At 35.4% G+C, this 12,698-nt stretch overlaps 1 protein-coding gene across 27 annotated transcripts in view; it reads right to left on the bottom strand.

Annotated features, from left to right (window-relative positions):
- Nucleotides 1–3,725: 3,725 nt before the first annotated feature.
- The window catches only part of LOC105040949 (homeobox-DDT domain protein RLT1-like), a 29,941-nt gene continuing 20,968 nt past the window's right edge, over nucleotides 3,726–12,698 (bottom strand). For 4 of the 27 annotated variants that reach the window (XM_073254383.1, XM_073254411.1, XM_073254410.1 and 1 more), the window contains 14 exons: nucleotides 12,127–12,253; nucleotides 11,348–11,964; nucleotides 10,932–11,267; nucleotides 10,701–10,830; nucleotides 10,447–10,508; nucleotides 9,947–10,335; nucleotides 7,309–7,346; nucleotides 7,150–7,243; nucleotides 6,963–7,046; nucleotides 6,371–6,684; nucleotides 5,786–5,890; nucleotides 4,423–4,513; nucleotides 4,139–4,290; nucleotides 3,726–4,001 (listed from right to left, as the gene is read on the bottom strand). The gene's annotated coding sequence lies outside the window, so the exon portion shown is untranslated. Of the gene's footprint in view, nucleotides 4,002–4,138; nucleotides 4,291–4,422; nucleotides 4,514–5,785; nucleotides 5,891–6,370; nucleotides 6,685–6,962; nucleotides 7,047–7,149; nucleotides 7,244–7,308; nucleotides 7,347–9,946; nucleotides 10,341–10,446; nucleotides 10,509–10,700; nucleotides 10,831–10,931; nucleotides 11,268–11,347; nucleotides 11,965–12,126; nucleotides 12,269–12,698 lie in introns of all 27 variants that reach the window. The other 23 variants (XM_073254384.1, XM_073254395.1, XM_073254392.1 and 20 more) reach the window with 23 other exon arrangements.

Genomic DNA, 12,698 nt, shown 5'->3' with positions numbered 1-12,698 from the left:
GCATGGCGTGTCTGACGACAGGAAGCAGAGATTAGCCACGAGGATGCTAACGGTCGTGAAGTTTTGGATAAGTGGATCCGTCCTATCAAGGAAATACTGAGCTGAAATCGAAAAGCAATACGGTCCATTTTAAGGTTGTGCTCGTGGTTGGTAAGAGCAGTTTATTAATTTAAGCAGTCAAACGTACGCCAAAAGATGATGAATAAGTTATTTGCTCAAATGCTACTCTCGTTCCAATCAGCATGAGTCCATTCCAGAGTGAAATGAAAATGATAGTATATTTTTAAAATCTAATTTTAAAATTTAATCTTGACTCTCATCAAAAAATTAAAATCTCCAATTCCAATTAAACAAACACTTCGAGGGAATAATCACTTTGATTCTTATTTCAGTCTATTTTAATTTTGATTTCGAACAAAACACCTCCTTCAAGTTAATCATTATCCCTCTCTTTATTTTTTCATTTTAAATATTTTGCCATTGACCTAAGAGCGTGAAATGACTGCTAGTTAGTTAGGAATAATTATTAATAATCAAAAACATATTTGATTGCAGAGAATTGAACTCTAAAATGGAAACAAAAAAATAAGTAACTCCAATTACTAAAATGAGAGACTCCAATTTCATTTTGATTTCAAAAAAAAATAAATTGTCAATCCTTCAAAATTCAATTTCTACTCTTCTCTAATAATATATTGTCTAGTAAATCCCTTAACAGTAGGTGACTATGACCTCCTCACCACGTCACTGATGGCTCCATCATGTATTTTTCTCCGTCAACCTTTGCCCATGACCGTGCCATCAAACACTGTATACAGTACCTAGCCAAGCAAAGAAGAAACACCGGCTGGATGCATCTTTTTCCGTTTCACAATGAACATTGATTTTTCACATGATTTTGCTTTATATCTAAATTTTAGCCTTTTGATATGTAAACCCATTGCAATATAAATAGCAATCAAAAAATTTATATCCATTTTTCATGATATCATGGATGGATCAGATATATCATGACCGAAAAGATTCTTCCAAAATAGACTTTGATACAAGAGATTTCAAGAATGTATATAAAGAATCTCCTTTCTTAAGAAGAAATATTCATCAAAATAATAAGTCGCCTATAAAGATGGTTTTGAGATCAACAAATACTCCACAATTCCTTATTCAATCCCGTTTCTTTTTGTTGCCAGCATGCTGGCCTGTTTGGATGCCCGATTACCATGTTCCTAGCATAGGCCCCTAAGATGATGGAAGTTGGGAGGACAAATAAAGCCGGAAGAGATGAGACTGTCTAGACCCGCAAGTCCCCAGAGCATTGCATTGATTGGGAAATCTCTCGGGCACAAAAGCCCATAATTTTAGGATAATAGATTCATTCTGCAATGTCATTTATGATGTCCCTACTTTCGTGGAACTTTGTTATTTACAGTTTCTTTAATTGGAAAATTTCTTTCTTGCAACTAAGTTCTTCAAATCCAGCAAGCATTAACTTTTACTCCACAATAGCATGCATTAATAGAATTGCATATGCAAAATGAGGGAGCATCTGTGAATTGGAAAAGACATCAGACTCATCTTAGAACTACATAACATGATCAGCAGAATTGTTTTGTAAGATGCCAGGCTATTCACCATGTTTTGATTAAGAAATGGTCATGCACAAGGTAATGAAAGTTACCTAACATTTTGCAAAAACAAAGATCTATAAATGAGGGTGTAAACTAAAAATAGAACTTGGAGTGACATTATCTTACAGAATAATAGTGCTGACCTCTCTTAAGATAGCCGCAAAAAAAAATCAAAAAGAAAAATTAACAAACAATTGAGCCAAAGATCCATCGATAAAACACAACCACCTAATAGATGACTAACCACTCTAAGAATAAAACAACTAATCAGTAAAAGTCATTGTGTAGATTTTCTAGACTAAATCACCCAACCACCCCCAACCAAAAATATATACATATAATCAAAATGAATCACATACACAGCATAACATTAGGAAGTTTAGAAATATGCAGACCTCATATAAGTAAATTATTGGCAAAAAAATTCGGCAATTATGGAACTTGCTGAATTGTACTAGTACACTAGGATGGCATATTAAGACGTACCACCATCTCTTAAAAGTAAGGGAAATACTAAGTAAATGAGAACTAAACACATGGTTACCTAATAAATTGAAAGGCTTAGTCAGCTAATAGAGACAAAGAGCAAATATGGACCCAAAAGCAAGGTTTATAATATTGGTATTGGTACTAACACCCAACCAGGCCTCTGGCATAAAGGATGCTGGAAATGGGTGGAAGGGTGTGAAATCCCTCCATTTGGTTACCTTTTTCTTTTTTAAGAAAAAAAAAAATCTCTGTTCTCCATTGAAAAATGAAGACTGAATCTTTCGTTTAGTGGAAAAAACCTTTTATCAGATTTGAACTGATAACTTATGCTTTACCATGGTGTTACTCATCTAGTTTTGGCCACATGGATATAAAGAAAAAAAACCTACACAAGACTTTGGGTTCACTTTGGCCCTCATGGAAAGGACCTATGTGAACGAGGTGAATAGACTCATTTGGAGAACTTAAAAAAACTGCGGATCTCCCCTTTTTTAGGGGGAAAGCTGGTGGCCCTTTGGGCGTGTTAATTCTTTCCATGGGGTGGCCTGATTCATTCGGTAGATCTCTCTTTCCCTCTTTCTTCCTTCTCTTTATCAGTCAAAAGCCATCCCTAGAGTCATGGGACAGAATAAAGGAGAGAGTTGGTCTCTCTCTCTCTCACACACGCGCGCACACATTAAAGTCAAAGCAACCAGTTTAGGCTCAATATGTGTACTAGCCAAACCAGCCAGTAACAATCAACATATGCAGAATGTACTGATTACTACTGGCTTTGGGATCTTGAACCTTGTACTGGTTCCTTACTGGAATGGTACATATTGGATTTACCATCCCATTTTGACAGTATCTCAGACCTTACCCAAAAAACAATTGTTATAACAAGTTTCAAGTCAATCATGGGTTAGCTACAATTGACCAAGTTTGTTGTAATACCTTCGAACCTTTCATAGACCAAATATTGCCAGCAAGCATCCAATTTTAATGGGAAGACTGTGATATTGCAAGATGACAAACTCAAAAGACGAGTGCTATGTAAATTGCTTTATTACAATGAGAACGTAGAGCCTCAATAACAAATAAAATGCTTTAAGTAGAAGGGCTTTTCAAGAAGAATGACATGCATATAATACTAAAAAAATAGATTACAAAGGAAAAGCACATGAAAAAGGAAGGTAACCTGGTTTAAATTTATATTATGATTTATTGTGTTATTTAAAATCTTGACTCTCAATGGTATCATCGGCCTTACAATAATGCAAAACTTTTTCCCAAAAATTTGTATGGCCCACAGCTAGTGTCAAACAAGCAAGCCATTTGTGGACTTCTCGTGTTCAGCTCGAAATTCAGAGCAAGGTTGGTTTAACTAACTAGTAAAGGAACCAAGCTAAAACTAGGCTTAGCTCACTGGAGCTCATCTTAACGAAGTTCTCAATATAGATAGATAAATATTTTTTATATTACCCATTATTTTACTAATTAATTGTATAAAAGCAATTATTTTTATACTTATATATCATAGATTAATATAATTTATATTAAAAAATCTATTTAAACTATACAATTAATACATAATTAAAAAAAATAAATTAAAAAATACAAATGAGAACCTTGAATAACCTTCAGCTTTCTTTACGTTCTTAAACAAATTGGTTGTAAATAGCTTACATTCAGCTTGATTACAAAGCAAGCCGAACTTGAGCTAGCTCTAGCTCGCTCGAGCTCAACCCATTTACACTCCTACATGCATTATGCATGTAATTCATCCTTATATAATAAGAGTATTATGTAATACTGAACATGCCAGATATTGATCATGATTACTCACTCTTTATAGGGGCTCAAAAGAGATGACACAAACCCTCTATGCAAAGAAACCACCAGATACTGCAAAAAACAAAAATGGCAACGTTAGTTGTTCACTTCAAGTGCATATGAAGATTACTGAAGGAGAATTTGGTGAGTTCATTCTAAAAGCTACAAGGCAAGAGATAAAAACTTCAAAAAGAAAACTACATTAGTACCTGCAAGCTGACACCTATAAACTCTCTCGGGAACCATTCTGGTACGATTGAAAATATATGCCCCAATTTGTTGAAATTTGGACTAAGTTTTGATGCTTACTCTCAGCCATATAGTCTTATGCCTTCTAATTCCCTGCCACATGGGAAACCTACTTCAAAAAATCAAAAGACAATTATACAAAATCAGAACTTTCAAGTAAATAAAATCAAAATCAAGGATGGCCTGATGCACGAGGCTCCCACCACTATGAGGTCTAAGGAGAGTCAGATGAACATAGTCTTACCACAATATGCAGAGAGGTGATTTCTGTGTTTCGAATCTATGACGTCAAGGATGCAATGGAGTAACCGTACCACTGTCCCAAGGCTCACCCTCTAAAAGAAATTAAAATTAACAATCAGATTAAATTGCAATTGAAATATGGTTCTTGAATCTGCCTAATAATAGTAACAAAAAATTTCAAATTTGAGCCTAATTATCCTCGACGGAGGATTTGGGACCTGCATATTATTTCATATGACAAGTTCTGATATAGCAGCAACAAGAATAATAACAACAACAACAAAAATAAGCTAGTAACTAAAAGATAAAATCTAAAATTTTTGGTCATATTGCTGCCCATACCACATAAGGTGATGTATCTTGAAACTTTACAACATCCATATATTGTTTACATGTGAAAAGTTGACTCCAAATAGCTGCGACAAGGCCAGACGTCATGATATTATTTGTGCATGAAAACATCAATGAACCAACTCCAAGTGCATAGAGCCCTTTTCCTTTGAAAACTTGGTTCCAACATATATAATTTGTCCAAAAAAATAATTTAATTTAATACACGCATTACATAATACAAATGAAAAATCAGGTAATACAAAATATATCAAGTGTATGTTATTGGCATATCTAATTGTATATTAAATATACTGATGGAAAAAAAAAACTTGATTTTAGTATCCCAAAAATAATTGGCGATGACCAAGCATCAACCATAGGTATGCCTAGAATTAAATGATAGACAGTTACAAAAAACCCAGCATGAACATAAGATATTAGTAGCTAGCAAATGATAAAAGGGACGAATGCCGTAACATATCGTGGTAATGTGGGAAGCAGGATCATGTAAAGAAGGCCAATACCATAACATATTGTGGCAACAGAGTGATCTTGAGAGAAAACAAAGACGACGATGAAAACAGAATGGAAATTTACCCAGGTGTACTCATTCAAAACCTCATCAAAGTCCAGCTAGAAAGGAGCAACATTCACATTAATATATCATAAATTCATAATCAACCTAAACAAATTCCTCCATCTGTCTTTGATTACCTGTTAAACCTCTGACCCCATAATATACATACCAAGAAAAATCAATACAGATAAAAATGAAATGGATAAAACTCTATAAGAAGTATTAATACTGAAGTAATAGTATCTTCTTTGCTCCTTATTACTCATGAGTTGGTGATAGCATCAAGCCAAAGCTCAGAGGCAATATCTTTCAATAAAAATTTACTAAGCAGTTCATATGTTCTTTAAAAATGTGAACATTATTATTTGCCTACATATGCAATAATGAATCATGCATCAGTAAGAAATGATGATCAACGGGCAATTTCATTATCAGAGAAGCATAAGCCACTTACCCGCACTTTTGCTCTATTTTCTGTTCAAGTGAAACATTGGATCTTACCAGCAAGATCTGTAAAGAAGATCAGTCATGAAGCAAACAAACTTGAGAACAAAGATACCTGCATATTTCAGAAAATTTAAGATTCAATCCTATGACAAGTGAAGGGAGCATAAAGTTCTAGATCCAAAATTCAGAATGCGAGACACATTGTGTGTGTGTGTGTGTGTGTGTGAGAGAGAGAGAGAGAGAGAGAGAGCAACCTAGACACTGGAGATTGTCATGGTGGTGACTACTGTTCTGGTGATATTTGTGTGATAGCATTAGCTATGCCAATCACATTCATTTGGTACAGTTTGTGTTCACCTGATTTTTCATTTATGGTAAACATGGAGTGAATCCAATGAAAATAGTCATATGGCCATTGCTGATCTTACCATATGCTGGAACCAAACCCTTCAAGGCAAAAGGATCTATGCACTGAGAGTTAGTTCATGGATGTTTTCGCACAAATAATACCCTACCATCTAGCCTTGTCCCAGCTATTTGGAGTCAGCTTTTCACATATTATGTACTTATGGTGATAAAAAAATATGAATACCTAAGATGCCCGCTAAGATAAGTGGTGCAAGAGTCCAAATCTTGAGCCAAGAAATGCCTCTGCAGTACATACATCTCAATCGTAGTTCTTGTGAACCAATACAAGACCAGCTTAACTCAAGTGCATATACAACCATCTCTTCAATGAGACAATATTCATAATTTGTACATGTTAAATATCATGTGCCAGGAGAAAACTATAAATATTTGTATGTGCCAATGACGCCAACCAATTGAAGACAAATCACCAGATTTATGCACCCTTTAACATGGATTTTCATTCAGTCTCATACATCCCCAGGAATGTCCTAAAACCTGCAGGATACAATTAAATGTGTAACAGAAACAGTAAGAAAGGATAATAGCTGCAGATTTAGAGGATGATGAAAAATTTTAAGGCAAGTATAGGTAGTTTCACCATGGAGATGAGGCTCCTTTTTCCTTTTTCAATACAAAACCATAACCATAAGCATAACCATCTAACCTTTTCCCAACTATTTGGCTTCAGTTCTTCAATACAGAACTTCTACATAATGTAACATGAAATAATTGCTCACTTACTCCAACAAAATACTAATTTGGGCTTGTCTTACCCTTTGATAACTGCATGAGTTGCTCGGTACTGATCACCATTTAAAAAAAAAAATGTATTCCCCTTGATATGGGCTTTGTCCATCCTGAAAAACACACATCAAGTTAAACTGCATAATGTTTTTCTCTTGGCTTTAATCAGCATGCCTGATGCAAAAACATGTCTTTCACAAAAATGATTACCCAGACCTTTAAAATGCAGTCAAGGCAGGCATTTTAGTTTTAAAATCCTGATTGTCCTATCTGGGCTCCTCCAGCTAGAATTCCTTAACCCAAGGTTCCTCTGTACACAGAAAAGTAAGTCAGATGTAAGTCACAGCTTCAGCATGTAGCAGGAAGGGATTTCACCTGGAGTTGTGCTTGTGCATTTGTTTGCTATTGTATATCTGTAATGAAAGCACATTATTTTATTTCAATATGATGATAATAATTAAAATTATAGAAATAGGGAATAGTCAAATGAATTTGAATTTTCTATAGTGGAACCATATTATATTAGCAAGAAGCAATGTCATGTAAAGATGACCCAGATAGATGGGAAGAGGCTAGCTAACTGTGATAGAGATTTTTATAGAAGTCATTATCTAAAATTAAGAAAAGATCATGCTAATTGTGATAGAGATTTTTATAGTTGGCAAAGCTGGACCATCAAGAGCATCATGCATTACATAACAATTTCTTCTTAATTCATGCATATAACCAATAAGCTAGTCCTGTATTTCACAATCTACAGGTCAAAAAAAAAAATTCTAGGGAGCATGCTAGAGAATATCAGATTATATAATTAAGCTCAGGATTACTTGTTTTCATACCGTTGATATGGATAAAATAATCTTGATGAGTAATTACTGCCAAATTTATCAAGCTTATGATATCAAGTGATCGAGGTTCCTCATGGCAATGGACTTGTAATTTTGTTAGGTCATTGTGGTTCTCTTGCCCAAGTGCCTGCTGTTGCATTTTCCTTTGCTCAAAGTATTGCTTTTGCCTTTAATTCATGATTTCACAGCATAATAGCCCGTGTATGTATTTGGTCCCACATCAGTGATGCAGAGAGATCTTGAGAACTTATATAGGGCCAAGGAACCAAAATAGTACCTTCCAACTAGCCTTTTTGAGTGAGGTTTTGTTTGTTGGATATGACATTGAAGCGGACCCAACCTGTAGACTATGTGGACTAGGGGGCACTATAGCATAGGCTCATCGTAGTGTTTGTGATTGGATTTGAACCATCAGCTACACCAGACCTTAAGCAAGGGAGAATATGTGAAAACACATAAGGACATGTTAATTCCACATTGATTGTGCATTGGAGAGATTTTGAGTACCACACAAATCCTAGGAACCCAGATAATACTTTTCAGCTAGCCTTTTTGGATTAAGTCCTAGATAGTTATATATAGTGTTGTCTGTAAATATCAAAGAACATTATTCAAAAAACTCTCATAACTATAAGTGCAGATAAAGATAATGAATTCTTTTGCAAAAAGCAATTGCCAAGATGTTAACATAAATCTTGACTTCTTTCCTATTTATATAATTTTCCTGATTTTAATTGCCGAATTTAGATTCTATTTTGAGAAAATTATTCTTATATGTTCTCTTTAATTTACCATTCCCTTGCACAGCTTTGGACCAAAATCATTAAATTTCAGTTTCCGACCAAAATGCTGTCTGATACTAAGATTTGAAGCGTTGCTTGTTTTTTTTTTTATTTATTTTATTTTTAAGAATGACATCTTGCTGTCATATGGTACTCAATTATGTGCCTAGAATCTTAAACTCTACTAAAATGTCACTTGAAAATTGTGTCAGGAGTTCAAAATTTTATCACTCTTTTCTTGTTTTAGCCCCAGAACTAACTTCTTATACACCACCTTAACACTAAAGATTGAGAAACGAGTTCAAAAAGAAATACAAAAAGCAAGCAACAATGTAGCATATTCTTAATGAAATGGCAATGGTCTTATGAACTTCTCATAAAAACAAATAATAACAATAATTATGATGATGAAGATTGGTAATGATGAGTGCTATAACCTAATAACTGAATTCTGAATTTTATTTGAAAACTGATGAGTATTCATGTATCTATGAGCCAAAGGCAAGGCAATATGAGGCTCGTCAGGAAAAACATTATTAAAAAGAAGTAAGAAAACAAGTGAAGTTCTCAATTATACGAAGAAAAAATATATTGAACTCAAAAGAGTGACTTGGAAATAGAAAGAACTGTTTAAAAAGAAATATATCAAGATAGTTATCCTTTTCACAAAAAAATTCAAGTTAATAAGCATGTCTTTAAAATGATTCCTAAGTAGTGTTCACATGCACTTGCCAAATCCAACCTGCAACATGTTCCAACGTCTGCTAACCAAGAAACAGCTAAAGGTGGCTAAGCTTGGCCCAGCTTTGCCAACTTGCTGAACCCTCTAATAGAAAAATGGTTTAACTTAAGCAATTTGATGACTCAATGTCCAAGTTTACTTGAATCTGACCCAACTTCGGCTGCAAGTTAGGGATGCAGCCCTATCAGATTCACAAGCTTGGTCTATTCAAAATGAATACAAGAAAAATTGGAAGTAGTGCTGACTATTCTCTTGATTCAAATTAAAAAACAAGGGTCCACATTCCCAGCTGCTCAAGTCAGTATTTTTATTTTGTCAGAAGAAAATCTCCCCTTTCCCTAAAAAAGCACAATTTAGAGCCTAACTAGTATGCACAAACTATGCTTCTATTCCGATAAAGCCACATGTCTATTCCCTTTTGATGCTTAACAAATTTTGTTTGTTATCATTTTAAAATCGATAACATCATTTCACTCCTTTGTTTTCGGAGGAGTATTTGGTAAGAAAATTAGAGGATAATTTCACAAAAGGGAAAATAAAAGTATTACTAAGAAAAGCCTTTTTATGTTAAGAAGAAAGAAAACTGCAATAAGAGATTCATGCATATAAAAAGGCATTGCATGGTAAGCTGTTGCACTGACAACAATTGGAAAAACTAGATGCAGAGATGAAATCGCCAGCGCCGCTAGGATTTGCATTACTGTGATGGTACTGGTACAGCGAAGCTTAGACAATGCATAGGACATCAACTCATCTCCAATATAAAGATTCCATATGATGGTCCAAATCTTTGGACTAAACACTGAGTTTGATTCCATAAAAATCTCATTCCCTAGCACACCGTGGGCATCTTCCCATAATTCTACAAGGCCAATACAGATGATAGTGCCTCTTATTGCCAAATTAGTATTGGACTTCTATGCAGGACAGCTACATTTTGGCTACTGGATTCTTCTCCACATTATAGTGCCTTTTATGCAGCCAGATTATACTGCCTCTTGTTCTTCACCCTGTAGGATTGGACCCAATTCTGTTCTTTTCAAACAGAACCGAATGTGCAATGGAAAAACATTACTGCAGATTGAGAAGGTGATGAAAACTTATAAGGCAACAGTTAGGGATGTAGCTTCACAAAAATAACCTTGTAGCGTTAGAGTTGAAGAGAAACTTGAAGTCTAGGATTTTTCAGACTAGCCACCAGATCTGTAGAAGAGAGAAACAAAACCTTAAAATCATACATATATGCATATTTGTACATGCGATGATAATAAAATATGAATTCCTAACTTCAGTTTTCAAAAGCCAACGGTCAATAATCAAACATGCTTTCAACTTTTGCAATAAAAAGACAATTTTTTTAAACAAAATGCCCGCAAAGATAATTGGTGCAGGAACCTTGAGCTGAAAAATTCCTCTGTAGTATGTACATCTCAACTACAGTTCTTGCAAGCCAACACATGATCACCTTCACTCCCAAGTGCATAGTCAACTGTGCCATCAATGAAATGATGTTCATAATTCTTACCTGCAAAACATCACATGGCATGAGAAAAAATACAGAGATTTGTATGTGGCAACGATGTTTAGCAATTGGAGACAGATCATCAGATTTATGCACCCTCTAACCTGGATGTCCATTCAGTTTCATACACCTCCAGAATGTCCTCAAACCTGCAGGATGCAATAAATTGTGGAACAGAAACAGTACGACAGGATAACAGCCACAGATTTAGAAGGTGATGAAAAATTTCAAGGCAACAGCTAGATGTAGTTTCAGAAAGTAACAATGTCAACCCATGGAGTTGAGGCTTTTTTTTTTCAAACATAATAATAATGTGACACGAGCCATGATTGCTCATTTGCTCCTAAAAAGTACTAATGTGAACTTGCAAGACCCTTCAGTAACCGCATTAGTGGTACTGATCATCCAATGTATTACTTCCAAGATGGGCTTTGTCCATCCTGAAAACAACATACACAAAGTTAGACAGGTATATATTTTCTAGCTACACATGATCAACACATGACATCCATTAATTTACCATGAGATCCCAAAAGTTTGAACTGTTTGGGAAGGGGCCATTAATGTATATTAGACCCTGAAATCGCCACTCACATGCAGCCAGATCATGCACGTGAAGGCATAAACGAGTCACAAATGATTCTTGATAACAATTCAAGAATGACTCAAGTAACAGCGGATGAGTCAATAGAAGAAAAGACTCAAGAAAAGGACTGCTGAACGATCCCAAACAAGGCCTTCAGGGCATACAGAACTGGTCTGAATGGTTAACCGAGATGGTTCAGCTGGTTGATCTGGTCTCTCCCCCCCCCCCCCCCCCCGACCCCACCCCGTTTTTCAGAAAAATCCCTTCGCCATCCCGATCCTCTCACTCTCTATCAACTGTTCTCTCCCATTCTCTCTCCATCTCGATCTCTCGATGCCCCTCTCCATCTCTACCCTCTCTTGATTCTACTTTTGGAAGCTTCCTTGCCCCTCCCTATAGATGTTCCGCTGTTGACGATGACCATGGCTCTGAGGTACGCCTCTCCCTCTATCTCTCGATTCTACTCTCAAGAGCTTTCTCTCCCCCCTCCCCTCTCTCTTGATGCTCCACCCTGCCGATGACTCCATGACAACTATGGCTCTGCAACATACCTACAACAAAAACATGGGCTTAGACAAAAATATAGTTACCCACGCATTAGTGACCTTTAAAATGCAAATACAGCAGATTATCTAACAATTTAAATGCAAAAAATATTCCTGATTGTCCCATCTAGATACTTTCAAAAGAAAATCCAAGTAGAACTCCTTAACCTGAACGTCATTTGTACATAAAGCAGATTAATTCAGATGCAAGTCATGGTGTCAGCTTGTAGCAGGATGTTGCAGAAATGACAATCTACCTGGAGCTATGGTAGTGCATATGATTGTTATTTCAAATCTGCAATGGAATTACCTATTTTGCGTTTAGTTTGAGGATAACAAAAGTTATGGAATAATATAGAACAGTATATGGAATAAAATAGAACAGTCAAGGGAATTAGATCTGCAATGGAACAACATTATATTAGCAAGAAGAAATGTCAACAGTGTCCATCTAGAAAAGACCGAAATAGTTAGGATGAGGTTAGCTAACTGAGATAAATTTTTTCTACAAGAAGAACTTATAACATGAAATCAGCCTCATATCCAAAGCATTAGGGATCATCAACTACATAGTGCATTACATAATGATTTCTTCTTAAATAATTATAATGATTAACATGAGAATACAGACCCTTAATAACAGGTAAAGAGTTATAAGCAGAAGACTTTCTAAGAAAGAATGGGATTCATATAATACTAAGAAATTACAACGCAAAGAAAAAGCACATGAAAGGAATCAT

This window comes from Elaeis guineensis, chromosome 3, assembly GCF_000442705.2.
Source record: "Elaeis guineensis isolate ETL-2024a chromosome 3, EG11, whole genome shotgun sequence".
Lineage (NCBI taxonomy): Eukaryota > Viridiplantae > Streptophyta > Magnoliopsida > Arecales > Arecaceae > Elaeis > Elaeis guineensis.
Note: the sequence above shows the minus strand (reverse complement) of the source record. Positions and strands in the feature narration are given on the sequence as shown.